Here is a 20,942-nt window from a genome sequence, read left to right as displayed (position 1 = left end):
AAATAGGGCTAAAGCCGGTGTCAATCTACTAACGCTTAAAGTGTACTTCACTATTATTGCTACTGCTGCTTCCACTATGCCTTCTTGCCTTGATGGCCGGTCTTTTCAACTCAAGAGTCGAAGTGACGTGAGAATCTAAGGAGTCTCCATCATCTTCTAGATTGTCGAGTGGATGAGTTTGGTAGTCGCTACTAGGAAACGGTGTTCTATCAAGAGGCACGGGGATGTCGGTGCTACATTCAACTTCACAAGAACCCACATTTTAGTGACGAGGCGGTACTGCGAGGTTGACGTTCTTGTTTTCTTTTGCTTTCAGAGACTTGTGCAGTGATCTATTAGTAGGCGCCGCTTTGGTGATCTTCATTGGTGTAGAGCGGTACGCTTTAGACCACTAATCAACATAGTCTCAGGTAACTATGTACTCTGTGAGAGCCTTTGGATCGGCAACGTTACCACGTACTTTATGTTATTTTGGTGTAACAATCCCAATGCGAAAATATGCCGGTGCAAATGTCATTCTTAAGGTTGCCAGGAATGTCTTGGACATAACCAAACTATCGAATAAATAGGTGGGGGTTGTACGGTTGAATGACTCATTGATTATCTTGCTTTAGAGAAATGTACCCAGATCAAAGGCTGAGGAGATATATGAAGTCTAAATGGGAGATGCCATCATGATTGATAATCACTCTGCTCACCAAAAATTCATCTTCACATTGCCATAAGTGTTGAATAAAGAAAGAGCATGTGAATCATCAAAGTGCTTAGCTGAAAATTCTCCTGAGAAATGAAGCATACGAGGTCTTAAGTCGTTTGAAAGTGGAGAATGAAAATGGGTGTCACAGTACTCTGCTAGCCATCCATATATGTAATGAAAAGGACGAGCGGCTGAAGATCTTCCAAACCAAGCTCTTGGAGACTGCTTCAGGCCATACAAAAACTTCTTCAATTTACACACCTTGCCAACGTCACTTGGGTAATTCTTAACACCTGGGGGCACATCCATGTACACTTCTTCCTCCAAATTCCCATTAAGAAACGCATTCTTCACATCAAACTGGTGCAAGGGCCAATCTTTGTTTGCTGCAAGTGAGATTAGAATTCGGACAGTATTAATCTTTGCCACAGGTGCAAAAGTCTCCTCATAATCAATCCCATAGCGTTGTGTATATCATTTGGCAACCAACCTCGCCTTTGTCACGCCCCGAATTTTGAATAATAAATTCAAATCCGAAACATGAATAATTACAATTACAAAATCCAAATCTCGAAACTTCGAGTTCATTATTACAATTCACTCTCACAAGTAATATTGTAAAGCTCAAATGAGCATAACACACCTCGCAACTTACAATTGCTGTAAAACTCTAACAATTGCTTTAACCGCACGATCACCGTCCTGGTTCTCCTGTCCTGTAGGATTACCCGCTACACAATTTGAATAGTGTACCGGGAGTTGCAACAACACAAAACCCGGTAAGCTTTTGACAGCTAGTATGAGTAAACAAGAAAGAACTGTTGATTTATTAAATTACAAGACCACCACAAACCCACGTTACTTTCTCACTCTCATATATATATATATAGACACTTATGAGTTACTCTCAATTTCCCCCATAATGTCACTCAATATTTGGCAGACAGACTAGAGCTCTAACTGATCGTTTCCACCTACCCGGCGCGAGAGCGTGGTTCACGATTTAATACTATTCAGTTCCACCTACCCGGCGCGAGAGCGTGGTTCGCTGATAGTATGCCATGGTCACCCCGTGACCTATTGATCTCCACAGATCACAACAATTTATTGTTCCTCAACAATAAAACTCAACATCTCTCTCAATATATTGTTTCACAACAATAAACTCAATACCCCTCACAATATATTGTTTCTCAACAATAAACTCAATACCCCTCACAATATATTGTTTCTCAACAATAAACTCAATACCCCTCACAATATATTGTTTCTCAACAATAAACTCAACACAACTCCAACAATACATATTATTTCACGTAATAATATATATACAGACATTCACACAGGAATGTCTAATACACCAACAATAGTTCATATGATTGCAAAATAAAGCAATTAAATATATTGGGTTCGTAATATGAACCACGTGAGGTTTACTCACCTCCAATTCCAGCTGCGTCTTCTAAAAGCCACATATCCATCTGAATCGTCCACCAACTCGATTCGTCAATCACCTAATCAGATACTATCTTGACTTAGTAAATTACTCATAAACCACACATATACTGAAATCCAACGGTCGGATTCTAATTATATGATGATCCGACGGTCGAATCTTAATTTAATGATGATCCAACGGTCAGATCCTCACGGATCGCCCTTAGGATCATCCTCCAAAATTATAATGAAGATCCAACGGTCAGATCTTCTTGAATCGTCCTTACTAACATCTTCACAAAATTATACGAAAATCCGACGGTTAGATTCTCACGAATCGCCTTCCGAATCACTATTTCACAATTATACGAAGATCCAACGGTCGGATCTTCGCCCATGACCACACAAAGTCATCGGGACAGTCATACGATCATCGTATCAAAACTACAAGTCCATCTGACGGTCCTAACTTCACATATCACAAATCTAACGATCGAAATCGATCGAAACTTAAAAATTCATAACTTCATCATACGATATCCAAAAATTATGAATTATATATGCAAACGATCGTATCGACACGTAGAACACAAAAATGGACAGAAACTGTCCTTGGGGTGGCCGGAGGTCGCCGGAAACCACCATCACAGTGGCGGCACCGCCACCCATCCAAAGTCAAAATTAGACAAAACTCCCAACATGAAAGTTCTTCATCTTAACTCGAATTGAAACTTTCATAACTACACCAAAGTCAGATTATGAGCCAAAAAGTAGAATTTTACCTCGCAAGTTTTGAAACCCGAAGAACCCTAGTTTCCCAATCTTCAAAATTCGATCACCCCGGATCAAATCGCTGCAAGCCTTCTTGGGGATAGCTTCTACTTCCTCTGGACTAGAAAAGACCTCAAAGAACTCGAGCTATAGTGGCCGGAGCTGGGAGAACCAAGGTGGCGAAGGAAGACGATTTCCAGCTCGGGCTGTGCGGCTTCTCGGTCTTCTAGCGGCCACCACGATGGTTATCTCAAGTCGATGTCTTCTGGAAAGTTGTAGAAAACTTCACGGTGAGAAAAATTGCTTTTGGAATCAGGTCGATCGGAGGCCTGTAGAGGAAGATATGACCAGACAAAGTAGAGCCCAGAAAAAGTGGGGAAGAGCGATTTCGTCTCCGACGAGGCTCTCTTCTCGACCTTGTAGAGCCTCATACAGCTCGTATTTCACTTCGATTTCTTCTACAAACTCGTAAAGGGGGTCGAGACCAGAAAACCCCACTTTGTTTCACATCAATCGGTGGCCGGATGAGGAAGAACGAAGGTGACGAAGGGAGGGGGTCGCGGCTGGGCTCGGGAGAGAAATGGGGAGAAATTTCTGGAGTTCCAGAAATTCTGTCCTCATTTGCAATATTCGGATTTTTTTTCATATTTATAGAAAATCCCAATTTTCAAATATTCGTAACTTATTCATACGAACTCCGAATATTGCGTTCCATATGTCCACGAACTCGTATCGACGCGCTCTACAACTTTCATGAAGGAAGTTTTCCGAAATTCCATACGTATAAAAAGTCAATTTTTGAGACGCTCCTAAATACGTACGATTTCGAAATAAAATCGTTCAAACTAATTCCACCACTTCTCCAAGCCTCGTACTCGCTCCCACTATCGTGAAATCATTTCTAAAAAAACAACGGAATTTAATTTGGATTTTTTTCGGGGTATTACATTCTACCCTCCTTAAAGAAATTTCGTCCCGAAATTTGAGCGTAAGTCAATTCCTCTCGATTAAGGTTGACCTAACCATAGAATCTCCATCTTTTCCAAATCTGTAGAAATCTACAAAGCCACAGCCCCTTGTATAAAAATACATTCCTATGGCCACTAAATCCTTTCATCACAATGTAAATTCACAAAACAACTGCTCAACAACACTCCACATCACATACACAAAATCGTCACATGGATCATCTCATAGATCCTCACATAGATCATCACATAGATCTTCACTTAGATCATCACTCTGTACTGGCATACAAGCACAGTAAACATTCCCACAAAGCATTTCGCTACTCAATTAGCATCACGGTAAATCTCTATAGTAAAACTTAAGCATGCACTATTCTACACAACAATAGAGATGCATCACTCAAAACAATTCATCCCCAAAAGCACGCCAATAAAATATGTCACCCAGCGATGATGACTTGGGCTTGCTCAATCCTTGGGCTAAGCATTAGGGCTGGCCATTTGGGCCGAAGAAACCGAACCATCCAAATTTTGAACCGGCCCAAACCAATTTGGGTTTAACATTTGGGCCTACTATTCGGGCCGAACGATTGGGCTTAACATTTGGGCTTACTATTTGGGCCTACCATTCGGGCCGAACAATTGGGCCTACAAATCGGGCCGAACAATTGGGCTTACTATTTGGGCTTACTATTTGAGCTTACTATTTGGGCCTACCAATCGGCCCACCAACTTCCAGCTCGGCTACGGTATGAAATTGTACATACCGTATATACGTATGCATACCGTACAGACCGTATATACGTATGCATACCGTACAACTGTATATACGTATGCATACCGTACAGACCGTATATACGTCCGTATATCAAGCATATACGAGATCCAAAAATATTTGTAAGAGGTAAGGTTCGAACTCCCGACCTCGAACACGAAGGTTTTGCTCCCAACCACTGAAGCAAGAGCTGCCTTCATTAATATATGCTCACGTGTTATATTTATTATGTCATAAGCGACATAAATAAAATAACGGGGAAGGCAAGGTTCGAAACCTCAACCTGCCGCACGAAACCTTTTTTCCCCAACCACTGGAGCACAAGCTGTGCTTAATATAATGTGTACAAATGTTATACTTATTATGTCATAAGCGAACATAATAAAAATAAACGAGAGGCAAGGTTCGAACTTCTGACCTCTTGTACAAGAGCCTTGCTCTTCAACCACTAGAGCACCAGCTGCTCTCGTTACTATCCATGCAACTTCTTTTATTTATTCTATCATAAGCGATAGAATAACAACAAACTGTCGGTACACTCCACGTGCCACGACACGTCTCTTCCGTGATTTACGGAAAGCAAATCACTTTCGGCTAAAGCTGTCTGCCACAGCGTCTCGAGGTTCGGCCTGTCCCCTTACACGCTCTCCACGCGCCAACAACTTTTCCGGGTTTTCGGATGACTTTAATCCAACGCGTAGATTGAATCTCAGAGATCGTCCATCCAACGGTGGAGATCTGCTCACCTCGTTCTATAAATAGGTGCATCCTGGAGAAAAACTGTTCACACCAAAGAAAAGAAATTTTCCCCAGCCATTCTCTCTCAAACTCTGCAGCCTTCCTCTCGAAACTCAAATCCTTTCTTCATCAATTTCAATCCTTCTCTTCTGATCTTCTCTCCCATTTGAAGATTCGATTTCATCTTTCCTCTGAGAATCTCAGATCTCCAATCACCAGTTCAACAACTCCAATCCTTCTAACAAAATCTCCCTCAAACACTAAACCATGTATTCCTCGATATTCACATCCTCTCACCTAATGACCCAAGAGCCACGAACTCTGCAACTAATGGAGCTCCAAACCCCGCAACAAATGGAACCACAACAACAGCAACCAACAGAGGAGGGAGGAAACACCCAAGCAGCTGGAAGTAGTGCCAACATGGATTTCTGGCGAAGCCGTACCAGATGGATTCCTACTCCAGAACAAATAAGAATCCTCAAGGATCTTTACTACGTCAAGGGATTTAAGTGCCCATCTACAGAGCACATTCACGAGATCTGCCTCCAGCTGAACCAGTATGGACATGTTGAGGGTAAGAACATTTACTTTTGGTTCCAGAACGTCAGGGCTCGAGAGAAGCAGATGAATAGGTGTAATCAGGCTGCTCCAGTGCCCATGGGAACTAGTTCTCTTAGTACTGGTGGATCCATCGATCTCAATTTTGGGTCCACTGGTTCTACTGGTGCTGGTGGATCCATCGACATCAATTTTGGGCCGGCTGGTGGATCCATTGACATCAATTTTGGGTCCACTAGTTCTACTGATGATGGTAGATCCATTGATCTCAACTTTGGTTCCACCTATTCTACTGGTAATGAAGGATTTCTTGATTTAAATTTTGTTTCATAATCTTCCTCACACTTCAACACTAATACCAGTACAACTCTTTTGGCACAACAGGAGGACAAACATCCCTGCAACAACGAGGAGGAGATCACCAGGAGGTTCAAACTCTTCCTCTGTTCCCCGTGCACGGCGAGGACGTCTTTGGTAACCTGAAGGCTACTTCCGAGGAAGGTAGCGCTTTTGGTTACTATTCTGGTGGCTCAGGCGGTTACCACAGTGGCTCAAACGTTTCTCTTGAGCTCAGCCTCAATCCATCCGGAGCTGCTGACTAGGCTTAGTATAGCTTAGTCCTCGTTTTCCTTTTTTTTTTTTTTTTTTTTTTTTTTGTAATGTAAAATCAATAAGATGGTGTGCATGTTTTCTTTTCTTTTTGTTTAACCAACAACAACACCAAGGATCGAACCTTGGTCACCCAATACTATTTTCAAAACCATAAACAACTCTACTGCACACATCTTTCATAATGATGCAATAAAAACAATCACTCAAAACCTAGCAATCAATTAAGTCACACAGAGGTCAAGCTAGTATCCTTTGAGTCAAACCAAACACAATAATTTCGTCGCTAGAATTAGGGATTAATAAAGCTAAACACTTCCTGAGTTAGCTAGGAAAAACCCACATCTTTAGAGTTACACTTACAACTCTAAAAAAAATCTCGATCATTCCATCTATCAATTGCTTCAACAAGCAATATGTACCATCTTAGCATCCACTAATCGATAATGGTACAACACTCAGTATCTCACCCACGAATCACCTCACTGCTCATTTGGTGGTAAGTCAACATCTAGTGGGTCAAAATTCTGTGATTATAGCACTTCACACTAACCACGTCATAATCCATAATCTGTCCTCATAACAGTATCTGGCCTCATAAATTAGTTATACAACACTAGCACTCCTAGAGTTGAAAACAACGTTATTACCTAAGCTCATACATCAACACAATGTCTCTTCACAGTCAATCCTATCACGAGGTCATATCAATCTTTCCATAAGTCAACCATACACAAAATCCATCATAGTAACAACAAATTATGCATTACTACTCAACAATAGTCAGTGAAGCAGCACTCCACAATAATTTCCAATACCATCCGCAGACCTCAAACCACACCCCGACATTTAGCTAATATATAGTAGCTATCCTAAACACCAAACAACTGTGCATGAATGAATGCTCCATTATAACACAATTCCATCACTAAGCAACCAATAACTGCTAAGTATTCTTCAACTCAAAACATCTGCATATCCAACTAATGGAAAGTATCACAACTACTAGTCAAATACTCGTAACGACTTTAGATACAAGCATTGGTCAAACACCATGACCCCAACAACCAACGACTACAATGCACATAAGGATACTGTTTTTCGTGGAAACCATCCTCAATAACTCCACCAGAGTTTAATCCAAAGGTTCCCATTCCTCAAAGGTTATAACTCAAAGAAGCTACACAAACTCCACCACTTCACTTACAAAGTCAACCTATGCCATGATCACTTAACATACTACCCTTATTAAAGGTAACATAAGTATCTCCCAAATTACATCACTACACTCGTACACCAATATAGTCTTGAGAATTCTGTCTCATAATTTCTCACACTCCTATCATCTTGAGTTGGTGAGATCAATTCTCTTTTCAACTATTCCTAGGGTCTCAATCTCTTTCACCATTTCAACCCAAGAATAACATCCATCACATCAACTACAGGTAGACTAGGCAACTCAACCTCTAATGCCTCCACCTCATCCTCAACTGTCTCCATAGAAAGATCCTGTCCCTACATCAGACTCGACCTCTACCTCACCGACTCATCAGAGTTAAATCCAGAGGTTCCTATTCCTCGAAGATCACAACTCGCGGAAACTAAACTTATTCTAATACGAACTTAGTAGACAACTCTACCGTCCTACGGACTTACACGTTGTCTAGACCCCATACTAAGACATACCCAATGATTATACCAGTACCGAAGAGTATATGATGGGGATCCGCTGCAGACGGGCCATCACTCGGGAGGTACTGATTATCACCAAATATGTACCTTACGCTCTGATACCAAACTGTCACGCCCCGAATTTTGAATAATAAATTCAAATCCGAAACATGAATAATTACAATTACAAAATCCAAATCTCGAAACTTCGAGTTCATTATTACAATTCACTCTCACAAGTAATATTGTAAAGCTCAAATGAGCATAACACACCTCGCAACTTACAATTGCTGTAAAACTCTAACAATTGCTTTAACCGCACGATCACCGTCCTGGTTCTCCTGTCCTGTAGGATTACCCGCTACACAATTTGAATAGTGTACCGGGAGTTGCAACAACACAAAACCCGGTAAGCTTTTGACAGCTAGTATGAGTAAACAAGAAAGAACTGTTGATTTATTAAATTACAAGACCACCACAAACCCACGTTACTTTCTCACTCTCATATATATATATATAGACACTTATGAGTTACTCTCAATTTCCCCCATAATGTCACTCAATATTTGGCAGACAGACTAGAGCTCTAACTGATCGTTTCCACCTACCCGGCGCGAGAGCGTGGTTCACGATTTAATACTATTCAGTTCCACCTACCCGGCGCGAGAGCGTGGTTCGCTGATAGTATGCCATGGTCACCCCGTGACCTATTGATCTCCACAGATCACAACAATTTATTGTTCCTCAACAATAAAACTCAACATCTCTCTCAATATATTGTTTCACAACAATAAACTCAATACCCCTCACAATATATTGTTTCTCAACAATAAACTCAATACCCCTCACAATATATTGTTTCACAACAATAAACTCAATACCCCTCACAATATATTGTTTCTCAACAATAAACTCAATACCCCTCACAATATATTGTTTCTCAACAATAAACTCAACACAACTCCAACAATACATATTATTTCACGTAATAATATATATACAGACATTCACACAGGAATGTCTAATACACCAACAATAGTTCATATGATTGCAAAATAAAGCAATTAAATATATTGGGTTCGTAATATGAACCACGTGAGGTTTACTCACCTCCAATTCCAGCTGCGTCTTCTAAAAGCCACATATCCATCTGAATCGTCCACCAACTCGATTCGTCAATCACCTAATCAGATACTATCTTGACTTAGTAAATTACTCATAAACCACACATATACTGAAATCCAACGGTCGGATTCTAATTATATGATGATCCGACGGTCGAATCTTAATTTAATGATGATCCAACGGTCAGATCCTCACGGATCGCCCTTAGGATCATCCTCCAAAATTATAATGAAGATCCAACGGTCAGATCTTCTTGAATCGTCCTTACTAACATCTTCACAAAATTATACGAAAATCCGACGGTTAGATTCTCACGAATCGCCTTCCGAATCACTATTTCACAATTATACGAAGATCCAACGGTCGGATCTTCGCCCATGACCACACAAAGTCATCGGGACAGTCATACGATCATCGTATCAAAACTACAAGTCCATCTGACGGTCCTAACTTCACATATCACAAATCTAACGATCGAAATCGATCGAAACTTAAAAATTCATAACTTCATCATACGATATCCAAAAATTATGAATTATATATGCAAACGATCGTATCGACACGTAGAACACAAAAATGGACAGAAACTGTCCTTGGGGTGGCCGGAGGTCGCCGGAAACCACCATCACAGTGGCGGCACCGCCACCCATCCAAAGTCAAAATTAGACAAAACTCCCAACATGAAAGTTCTTCATCTTAACTCGAATTGAAACTTTCATAACTACACCAAAGTCAGATTATGAGCCAAAAAGTAGAATTTTACCTCGCAAGTTTTGAAACCCGAAGAACCCTAGTTTCCCAATCTTCAAAATTCGATCACCCCGGATCAAATCGCTGCAAGCCTTCTTGGGGATAGCTTCTACTTCCTCTGGGCTAGAAAAGACCTCAAAGAACTCGAGCTATAGTGGCCGGAGCTGGGAGAACCAAGGTGGCGAAGGAAGACGATTTCCAGCTCGGGCTGTGCGGCTTCTCGGTCTTCTAGCGGCCACCACGATGGTTATCTCAAGTCGATGTCTTCTGGAAAGTTGTAGAAAACTTCACGGTGAGAAAAATTGCTTTTGGAATCAGGTCGATCGGAGGCCTGTAGAGGAAGATATGACCAGACAAAGTAGAGCCCAGAAAAAGTGGGGAAGAGCGATTTCGTCTCCGACGAGGCTCTCTTCTCGACCTTGTAGAGCCTCATACAGCTCGTATTTCACTTCGATTTCTTCTACAAACTCGTAAAGGGGGTCGAGACCAGAAAACCCCACTTTGTTTCACATCAATCGGTGGCCGGATGAGGAAGAACGAAGGTGACGAAGGGAGGGGGTCGCGGCTGGGCTCGGGAGAGAAATGGGGAGAAATTTCTGGAGTTCCAGAAATTCTGTCCTCATTTGCAATATTCGGATTTTTTTTCATATTTATAGAAAATCCCAATTTTCAAATATTCGTAACTTATTCATACGAACTCCGAATATTGCGTTCCATATGTCCACGAACTCGTATCGACGCGCTCTACAACTTTCATGAAGGAAGTTTTCCGAAATTCCATACGTATAAAAAGTCAATTTTTGAGACGCTCCTAAATACGTACGATTTCGAAATAAAATCGTTCAAACTAATTCCACCACTTCTCCAAGCCTCGTACTCGCTCCCACTATCGTGAAATCATTTCTAAAAAAACAACGGAATTTAATTTGGATTTTTTTCGGGGTATTACAGCCTTATAGCTATTAATCGTTCCATCTGCATTAAGCTTCACAGTAAATGCCCAACGACATCCTACAGTCTTCTTTCCAACTTGCATAGGTATTAGCTCCCATGTTGCCTTCTTTTGAAGAGCTTCCAATTCTTCATTCATCGCCTTTGTCCATTTTTGATCCATCAATGCATCCTGCACGTTACTAGGAATAGATATAGTAGATAATTGATCAACAACAAGTGCATGTGACCCAGAAATCCTATGGTTAGACATAAAATTAGCTATAGGGTATTTAGCTTTGGCTTTGATATCTGGTTCATATTGTTTCTTAGGAATTCCCTTGGTAACCCTTTGTGATTTCCTAGGTTCGACACTTTCTAACCCAGAAGACTCATTAAAGTTTAGGGGTACCTGAGGTGGATCATTCTGACCGGGATCTTCAGTTGGTGATGCAGAAGGGGGAATATCTTGTGTGTGAGCTTCAGATACGTCTTGAATTTGATTCAAACTATCCAGAAAAGTCGTCTCTTCTGTCTCGGAACTCACAACGCTCTGTTCGGCAGTTGCATTTTCTGTCTCAGAATTCACAACGCTCTGTTCGGCAGTTGTATTTTCTGTTTCGGAATTCACAACACTCTGTTCGGCAGTTGCATTTTCTGTTTCGGAATTCACCATGCTCTGTTCGGCAACTGCATTTTCTGTTTCAGAATTTCTACCTTCAAATCGTTCCTCCAAATTTTCCAAGTCTTCAAAGGCTTCAAAATCAATAATAGAACGAGGATTCCCTTCACAACCTCTCTCCCCCTGAAGGGAAGACTGAGAAGCTCCCCCTGAGTAATAAGGCTCGGATTCACGAAAAGGAACATCAAGAGAGACATGTATAGGGCCAGTAAGAGGATCATAACATCGATAACCCTTCTGGAAGTCAGCATAACCAACAAATATACACTTACGGGCACGGGGATCAAGCATGCTGCGTTGAGGCTTGGGAATATGAACATAAGCTGTGCACCCAAACACTCGGGGCTCCAAATTAGGCATAGAAGGGATGGTCAAAAGTGTATGAAGCTTCTGATGAGGATTCTGAAACTCAATCACCCGTGAAGGAGTACGGTTGATAAGATATGCTGCTGATTTCACTGCTTCTCCCCAATAGGACCGAGGTACATTCATGCCAAACAAGGAAGCACGAACAACTTCCATCAATTGCATGTTATTCCGTTCTGTTAAACCATTCTGTTGAGGAGTATAAGAATTGGAGGTTTGATGACGAATTCCAGGTGACCGGCAAAACTCAATCATAGGGCCATTCACAAACTCTCCACCATTGTCAGACTGAAACACTCTTATGGATTGTTGATACTGAGTTGCCACCATTTTGTGAAATTCTGTAAACATTCCAAATACATCACTCTTATTCTTCAGTAATGACACCCATGTCATGCGAGTGCAATCATCAATAAACGTTACAAAATACCGAGCTCTAGAAAGAAGGAATTTTCGCAGGACCCCAGACATCAGAGTGAATCTTCATAAAAGGAACATGACTTTTATTAAGACTTGGTGAATATGAAATACGGTCACTCTTGGCCAATTCACAAATGTCACAGTGGAAATCCAAATCACTAACAATTGAAAACAAATGAGGTTGCAGCTTCTTAAGATAACTAAAGGATAGATGACCTAAACAGCGATGCCATAACCATACAGCTTCCTTCGCATTCTCTACCCCATTGATCTGATTAGCTTGTCCCAAAAGATGCTTCTGTTTCTTTCCAGTCTCTGTCAGATCCAGATAGTATAATTTCCACCTTCTAACACCATAACCAACAATCCGACGAGTCAGAATGTCCTGAAACACATCAATTATCCATGTACTATTAAAAGTAACCTTACCCTTCATACCTGACTGCGCTACATTAGCGGAGGCATTGTCTAGGTAAACTTCCTCTGTAGTAGCAACAGCGGCCTTGCCCAGATTCTTTCGCGGTTTCTTGGTGAAGTCCCACCAATCAGGGTAACCAATCACTTCATAGCACCGCTCTTTGCTATGACCTAATTCCCCACAGATAATGAACCTTTTGTTTGCATATGGATTTGGTTTACCTAGAGGACGGAGTGGAGAAGGTCCTGAGAAGCCTGGAGGAGGACCCTGTTTGCGTTGAGCCATAATAGAAAATTCGGTAGTTACCGAATGCCCCATACCCTGTTTCTCTGATTGCACCATTGAGGAATTCAGGATTTTCGCAGGATTAGATTTTCTAGGGTTTCAAGATGGATATGAATGTTTTGGAAAAAAAGTTGTTTTTTTTTTCTTTTTCTGAAAAAAGGTAGGGTGATGGTGGTTTGAAATTCAAGATGGTTTGATTTCAACGGTGGTGGTACGCAGCTGTTTGTGGTGTTCTTCGGGATTCAGGATTCAAAGGATGCAACGCAAGTTCAAAGGATTGAACCTGCTCTAATACCAAGTAGAAAAGAATACTTCAATTCAGGGTTAATTCGATAATTCTATTCATCCCACAATGAGGGTATATATATAAGTACAAAGGAGTAGTCTAACTCTAATAGGAAACAAACTTTCCATAATTACAGGATATCCTAATTAAATAAAATCCTAATTACATACAGATTTACAGCGATTCTACAGTGAGTGTGTCATTCGAAACATAGTGAGTATGCCGTGTTGAGATATAGCGGATGTAGGTCGCCTGAGACATGGGTGAGATGCCGCTGAAGCAGGAATAACATATCGTGGAGCATGTATATGACATCGCTGAAGTATGGATAGTGTATCGCTGAAGCATGGATAATATATCACTAAGGTCTAGAGAAGATACCGTTGAAGCGTGGAGAACATGTCGATGAAGCATGAAGGATATATCTCTGATGCATAGATGACGCTGAAGCAGAGATAATTACTGCTAAAAGATAGATAATATACAGCTGAAGCATAGGGGAGTTACTGCTGAAGCATAGGTGAGATACTGCTGGAGCATAGATGAGATATTATTGAAGCATGGAGAAGAGACTGCCAAGGCCTGGATAATATACTGCTGAAGCAAAGATAAGATATCGCTGAAGTGTGGCGAGCATTGTGTGTGTCATTACAGCATGACGACTACATCGTTGAAGCATTGGGAGCTTGTCATTACAACATTGCGAGTGTATCGTTGAAGTATTGGGAAGCATTGGGAGTATGCCATTGCATGGCGAGTGTATCATTGAAGCATTGGAAATGTGTCATTGAAGCATTGGGAGTGTATCGTCGAAGCATTTTGAGTGTATCGTCGAAGCATTTCGAGTGTATCGTTGCAGCATTGCAAGTGTATCGTTGAAGCATTAGGGGTATGCCATTGAATCATTGGGAGTATGTCATTGAAGTGTGGAGAATACAACGTGGAGGCATAGATGAGATACAGCTGAAGCATAGAGGAGATACTACTAAAACATAGAGAAGATATTGCTGATCTGTAGATAATATACTGCTGATGTGTAGATAATATATTGCAGAAATATGGGTGATATATCGCTGAAGCATGGATAATATGCTGCTGAAGTGTAGCGAGTATAGGCCGCTGAAGCATAGGTAATAGACGAGGCACAAATAAGATGTTGCTGAAGCATAGATAATATGTTGTTGAATCATAGATAAGGTACTGCTGAAGCATGGCGAGTACGTCAATGGACACTGTTGGAGCATGGCGAGTGTACTCCACCGGAGCATGATGTCATTGGAGCATGGTGAGTGTCGTCATTCAGGCATGGCGAGTAGGGTGTGCAAGTCCCCCAGTATCAAGAACATTTACCAGGATGGGTGTATGACATTCAGGCTTGGTGAGTTTGGTGTACAAGTCCCCCTAGTATCGAGAACATTTATTGTGGCTAGAGCGAGGACTATTCTTGCTAGTGGGATTTCATGTAGATATGAGCAATAGAGGTGCTAAGCATGTAGCAGTATGTGGAGCAAGTATCGCATGTATATATGTAGCAATGTAATCAAGATAAAAGCATGGCCTGTGTTTATCATGTAATCGCAGTGGAGATACTAATAACATTGTGCAGCGCATTTTAGTCATGCTTGATAATCATGGAGACATTTAAACATTGCATCAACATTAAGGCATAGTAAATATGCTAGTAAAATTATCGCATTTTGTAGGCATGCTTAGATTGTAGCAATCAATGAAACATGTGAAGTATAGTAGTAGCTCAAATTAAAAGGGTGCAAATGAGAACTTATCTGGAGCCGTTCGTAAGTGGTGAAGATATCGTAGAGAGATTGGAGTTGTCCATGTATAAGACTCCATATGATCGGTAAATGGTCGTCGACAACTTGCTTGAGCTTGTTCATATAAGAATATGCCCGATTGAGTGAGTATACCTCCTCAAAAATAAGTAAGCAATTAGCAACTTGTTCTTTGTAGTTGAGATTCCATGTATTGAAGCATAGTATAGTTATGACTTCATGATATTAATTGACAACCAGATGCTCGATTCTTATAAGCATAGCTGAGTGCAAACTTGTATGTCATTTGAAATGTGAAGCCAAGGCTGAGAACTGATTCAACTTGTGAACATGGCATATTGAGCTTTGAATGACGTAAGAAGTCATGTGACATGCGTGTAATAAAAAGTACAATCATCAATCATGGAGGATAAAATGCAAACTCACAGCAAGGCTACTTGGAGTTTGACATGGATGCTTAATTGCATATGAATGTGTTTGGAGGAAATAAATAATTGGAAAGCCAACTCGTATAATTGACTAATTTATCAGTTAAGTATATATGTGTGCTGTAGTGGGTCATCCGTATAGAGTACATTTAAATTGGCTACATTTGTGCTGTAAGCGTGCACAAGTAAACAAGAGTATTATGTTCATGTGTGTCATCAATTTAGAGCATGGCAGATCACACGTAAGATTGAACCATGGCAAGTGTGCTTCAATAGCTTACTGAGAATTTTGCATGTAGTTTTCCCAGTACAAAGAGATGTAATGGCATGAGGGAAATGATTATAGAGACCTTTGTATACTATATGTATGCATATATGTGTCAGTGACTAGCATTAGTAGTATGATTAACGATTAACTCACAAGTTTGTGTGATATGCACATATGAGCACGGGGATGCGCCATATATAATGCCAGTATCACAAGCTATGTCTATGTACGAATGCATGAAAACATCTATAAAGGAGCAACAAATATATATACGTGCCCTATGCATAGGCAAAGTTGAATGTCAATTGAATCATCCTCTCTTATATGTGGCAATAAAGTAGGAGTCGTTTGTTTTAATTAAACACGTGTGTGTGTATGAGTAGGGAATAGACAAATCTAAAGCAAGAGGCTCAGCTCTGACCTTCAGAAGAGTATGAGCTCGTATGTAAGAACTGTGATTTAGCTTATGCGCACAAGCTGGAGAGCTAAACAGGGAAGCATACTTATCTGATTGCTGCAATTGAAGCCTGGAAGAGTGCTATTTGGGACTGGAGTGACCTTGTGAGCACTCATAGAGTGTCCATAGTAGCTACTTGGGTGCCGAGAGCAAGACCCCTTGTTCTCCTTTGCTCTCTCTCTCTTTTTTTTTTTTTCTTTTTTTTTTTTGTTTTGTTTTGTTTTTTTTTTTTTTTAGCTCGGAAGAGAATTCCCTATACCAACACCCCTCGATGATTGTGTAGGCGGCCAAGTTTACAGCAGCGTTGTCGGGTAACCGAGAGCGAGAGAGTTACCGAGAGTTGGTGCCAGAACCCACCCATTGTCGCTACCAGTTTTGATCAACGCCACATCTAATCTCGGAATGCGTATTAGGCGAGCCTCATATTGCGATACGGAGAGCGATAGTTGAGATAGACCGTAGACGCAACGGGAGAACTCAAAAACGGCCATGGGCTCAAAGAGGAGATTCATGGGTGTTCGTAGCAGAAAGTTGTGTTTTGTTTCCTCCTCTTTTCTTAGCGGTGAATATCACCGAGACGCCTGGACTGCCATATTGAGACCTTGTTGGAGTGGTGAGAATGAGTTCAGCGCTTCCAAAAAGGGAGTTCAGCGCTTCCAAAAAGGAAGTTCATTGTTTCTGGATGCCGAGATTGAGAGCCTTACCAATGGGAAGGAGACTGAGATCACTTGAAGGATACCGAGAGCGATATCAATAGGAGGAGACTGAGAGTGAGATCACTTGCAGGCATTTTATGACTGATACAAATGTGTAAGGGGAAGTGTTGCAGGCATCCAAATGACAAGGCTACGAGACCAAGTTCAGGTCTTAAAGGAGTTTCTAGGTGCCAAGACCGAGTTCGAGGCTTAAAGCAGATGCTCGTTTGAGTTCTGAAATCGACAAGCAAGACTGGTCAGCGAGACCGAGATGGGTCGGGGCACAGTTCGATTCAAACACTGAGTGCAAGGTAGCAAGACCAGGATGGCGAGCTTGTTCGATGCTCATGCATGTGACAAGTTGATGAGGCCGAGATCGAGAGTTGGAGCTTGTTGATACCGAGAGGGGATGGTACAGAGTATATACTGATATGGAGTCAAAACTTGCATGGTCTTGCTAGAAATAGATAGACACAAGAAGCAGGGTCATGAGCATGTAAGAATGTAATATCGCATATCCTTATCATTGATGGTAATGAACTCAACTGAAATGATGTAGAGTTTGATAGCCACTAGACATTGACTGAAACGATACTTTAAACCATTAGAGGGAATCAATTAAGTAATGTGGTGCCTGTTTATGTACAATTAAAAATGTCTTACGCATGAGTATTAATTGAACGAGCAATCATAAAGGGGCAGTTATGCGTGAATGCCTCATGCATGTTAACATGTGGAAGCAAGTGTGAGTGTATATAATGTGTGTGGCCTTGTGTAGTAAGCACACGTAGTCACTTGATGATTCTAAGATGTCAAAGTAGAGAAACAGAGAGTAATATTGGTTTTGAGACTTAGCTTTTGGTTGGCTGTGTCGGGCATCGTCCTCTGCTTGAGACAAGGTCTTGAGCCCGAATTCGGACTCCAGAGAATATTGCAGTGGGTGAGAGTGGGATGCTCGGAGAAGAGCATAAGACTATCCAGATTTGCGCAAGTAGTGATACCTTCCTATCGGGACCAACAATCAGGTCGTGAAAGAGAGACACTGGGCATGGCAGGAGCTACAGTATGCTTAGGTCGTTGTTGCTGCGTGTACTGAGCAAATCATCGTCTTTTTCATTTTTTTATTTTTTTATATTCCGGCTTGAACTCGCTACCGAGCATCGCCGGAGGTGTGAGGGTTGAGGCTGACTCATCGATGGCCTGGGATGATGGCAACGATGGTGGTGAGCCACCAACGCGACCAGAACTCGTCGCCCATCAGAGAGAAAAAGAAGCCAGATTTCAAATCCAGAAATCGGTTTGGGAGTGCTGCGATTTCAGAGGAGTGAGAGAGTGCTGTGAGAAAAGCAAGAGAGTACTGTGACGGCTATGGTTTAATTCTAGTTTAGCACTTTGATTCCAAATCTCGAGCTCGTTTATGATTTGCGTTCATCCTTCCCTCAGCTCCGAGAAGTCATGGAACCCTCGAGTTTGTTGTCATTAGTGTGTAGTTCGGAGTTTGTTGGGCAAAGAGAGAAGATGCGAGATTTAGTGTCTTTCTCCCATCTCTCTTTGTCATCAAAGAACTCGACCCCGAATCTTGTGTTGGAAAATATGGACTTCACATTATCTCATAGCATTAAGTAAATGATAACTGATTTAGTTTAAGATAAATAACAAGAAATATAATGCTTTAACTCTATCTAGTTACCTATTGAGAATGTATATCTCCTAATACTCTAATAGGAGTTAGAAGTTCAAGTTAACTTTACCTGGTTAACATCAAGTTAATGCGATAAACTTAAGTCTCCTAATCGATAAGTTTAAGCAGATAACATGGACTCTTTTATGGAGAGAGGACTCTTTGGATTGATGCCTATTTATTAGCAGGAGAAGTCCCTGCCTCTACTACGAGTAACAAGCAGTTCATTTCCAATTTTCCATAGAGTGAGGTTAAACAGTAGTAGAAGGTAGAAGACTTTTCCTTGGTAAGTTGCTGTGGTTATCATCTGCAGAAATGGATGTCAACATGGTTGCCCTTGGTCAGACTATCTTGGATGGAATCAAGAGTGTGGATGCAGGTGGGTGTCCTAATAAAATTAGGAATTCTCTTCTGCAGATATCTTGTTCATACGTTTATGTAATTGAGTATGTGTTTGTGTATTTATGATTTGATCTTTATGTTGTGATGATTAAGTTGCTGCATCATGGCTTTAACATCTTGTAGATTGAAGAAATTAGCAGTGCTAGGAGATGAGCGATGGCAATTTGGAGAAAAGGAGAGTTCTTGCAGTTGTGTGCAGAGCCTGGATAGTAGGGACGAAGAAAAGCCAGATGCCCAGACAGGGAGATGGGTGTCCAGAGTGTTTCTGGGTATTGATATGCCGGCGCGTGAGCCGCTTTCCGGCGTCGCTGGAGGATGGCAGAGGGTAGGCTAGACTCGCCGGAGGACGGTGAGTGCGCTAGTGGTGGAGATGAGCTGCGTTGTAGTGCTAGAGACCAGCCATGGAGGAGAGAGAAAATTTGGATCTACTTTCTCTCTCCTCTGAGCTTTCTGTAAACTTGAAACACAGCAGATAAATGACCTGATTTTTGATAATGGGTTGTTGTCTGAGCTTGATTTTCAAAACCCATAACCTTTTGATGTTGAGTTGAGAGTGTGTGAAGGAGGTGGGCTGCGTAGAGACTAGTTATGGAGGAGAGAGAGAATCTGGATCTACTTTCTCTCTCCTCAAAGCTCGTTGAGCAGAAACCCAGAAGCTCAAAGAAGCTTGATTTTGATTTTGATGTAAGAGAGATGAAAATCAAGAAGAATATGTGCAGATAAAGATGTGTAAGGAGAGAAAACATAGGATGCCCGGAAAAGAAAAATTTTCCGGCTAGATGATGAAATTGCTCTGTGGTGAGCTCGTGGCACCACCGGAGCCCTCCTTCTAGCGCCAAATGTTTCTGTGGTAGAAACGGGGTTATCGTGAGAGCTTCTACCTTCGAGATCCGTACCTGCCAACCATGAACAGAGGTCAGAGAGAAGACCGGGCTAGCCGGCCTTCGACCCTCCGATGCCTAAGTCAGATACATGTAAGAATGTAAACTAGGTAAGAGTAAATGGAGAGTGGTGGCTTACCTTGAATGAGTAGAGAGACATGTATTTATAGTGTGGGGATGAGCTTGTCACCCCTTTGTTTCCAATGTGGGACTAGGTGTGGCCTACCTGATACCACTAGTGTATGGTATCGGCATCATGTCTGGGCGTTATCGACATCATATTAAGTAGCTAGTAAGCCTTATACTTCCGATATTTGTGCCTAGGCGGTATATATACCAACACGAATCGCCTCCTAGAACACCGATTGTAAACCGAGCCTCCTAAAACGGGCATTCTAAAAATAATTGTTGGATCTAACTCAAACCTCCACGGATAGAAAAAGGGAATCAAGACAAATCTTTAGCCTTTCGCGGATCCTAAATCGGAATTACGGATAAAAAATTATGATCCGTTGAAGTTTTAGAGAGAGAAAGCCAGTGAGAGAAAATGTAGAGAGAGAAACTCGCTCAGAGAAAAATCGATACGGAATGAAAGAAAAGCAGTTGGTTCAATCTATTTATATGGAAAGATGACCCATAGAAATAGGCCACTTGTCAAAACCAAAAGCCATCCACCAACATGCTTATGCCACTTGACTCAAGAATACAAAAAAAGCTTATGTCAGCACTTAACAAATGGCAAAATGACTAACCACTTTGATGACATCATCATCATCTAAGTTGCCAACAGGCCACATGTTATATGTTACCCAATAGCCAATTAGAATTCGCCACGTCATCAAACTATTTTA

The 20,942-nt window shown here is 41.4% G+C and overlaps 2 long non-coding RNA genes across 2 annotated transcripts; both read right to left on the bottom strand.

Annotated features, from left to right (window-relative positions):
- Positions 1–1,201: 1,201 nt before the first annotated feature.
- Positions 1,202–3,655, bottom strand: LOC133707095 (uncharacterized). The gene is made up of 3 exons (XR_009844919.1): positions 2,917–3,655; positions 2,139–2,211; positions 1,202–1,428 (listed from the first exon to the last, which is right to left on the bottom strand). It is a non-coding gene; the product is annotated as an uncharacterized LOC133707095 (long non-coding RNA).
- A 4,639-nt stretch (positions 3,656–8,294) lies between these two features.
- Positions 8,295–10,780, bottom strand: LOC133706664 (uncharacterized). The gene is made up of 3 exons (XR_009844660.1): positions 10,116–10,780; positions 9,338–9,410; positions 8,295–8,588 (listed from the first exon to the last, which is right to left on the bottom strand). It is a non-coding gene; the product is annotated as an uncharacterized LOC133706664 (long non-coding RNA).
- Positions 10,781–20,942: the final 10,162 nt, after the last annotated feature.

The sequence above is a fragment of the Rosa rugosa genome, chromosome 4, assembly GCF_958449725.1.
Source record: "Rosa rugosa chromosome 4, drRosRugo1.1, whole genome shotgun sequence".
Taxonomy (NCBI): domain Eukaryota; kingdom Viridiplantae; phylum Streptophyta; class Magnoliopsida; order Rosales; family Rosaceae; genus Rosa; species Rosa rugosa.
The sequence above is the reverse complement of the archived record's forward strand: the minus strand, read 5'-3'. Positions and strand labels throughout refer to the sequence as shown.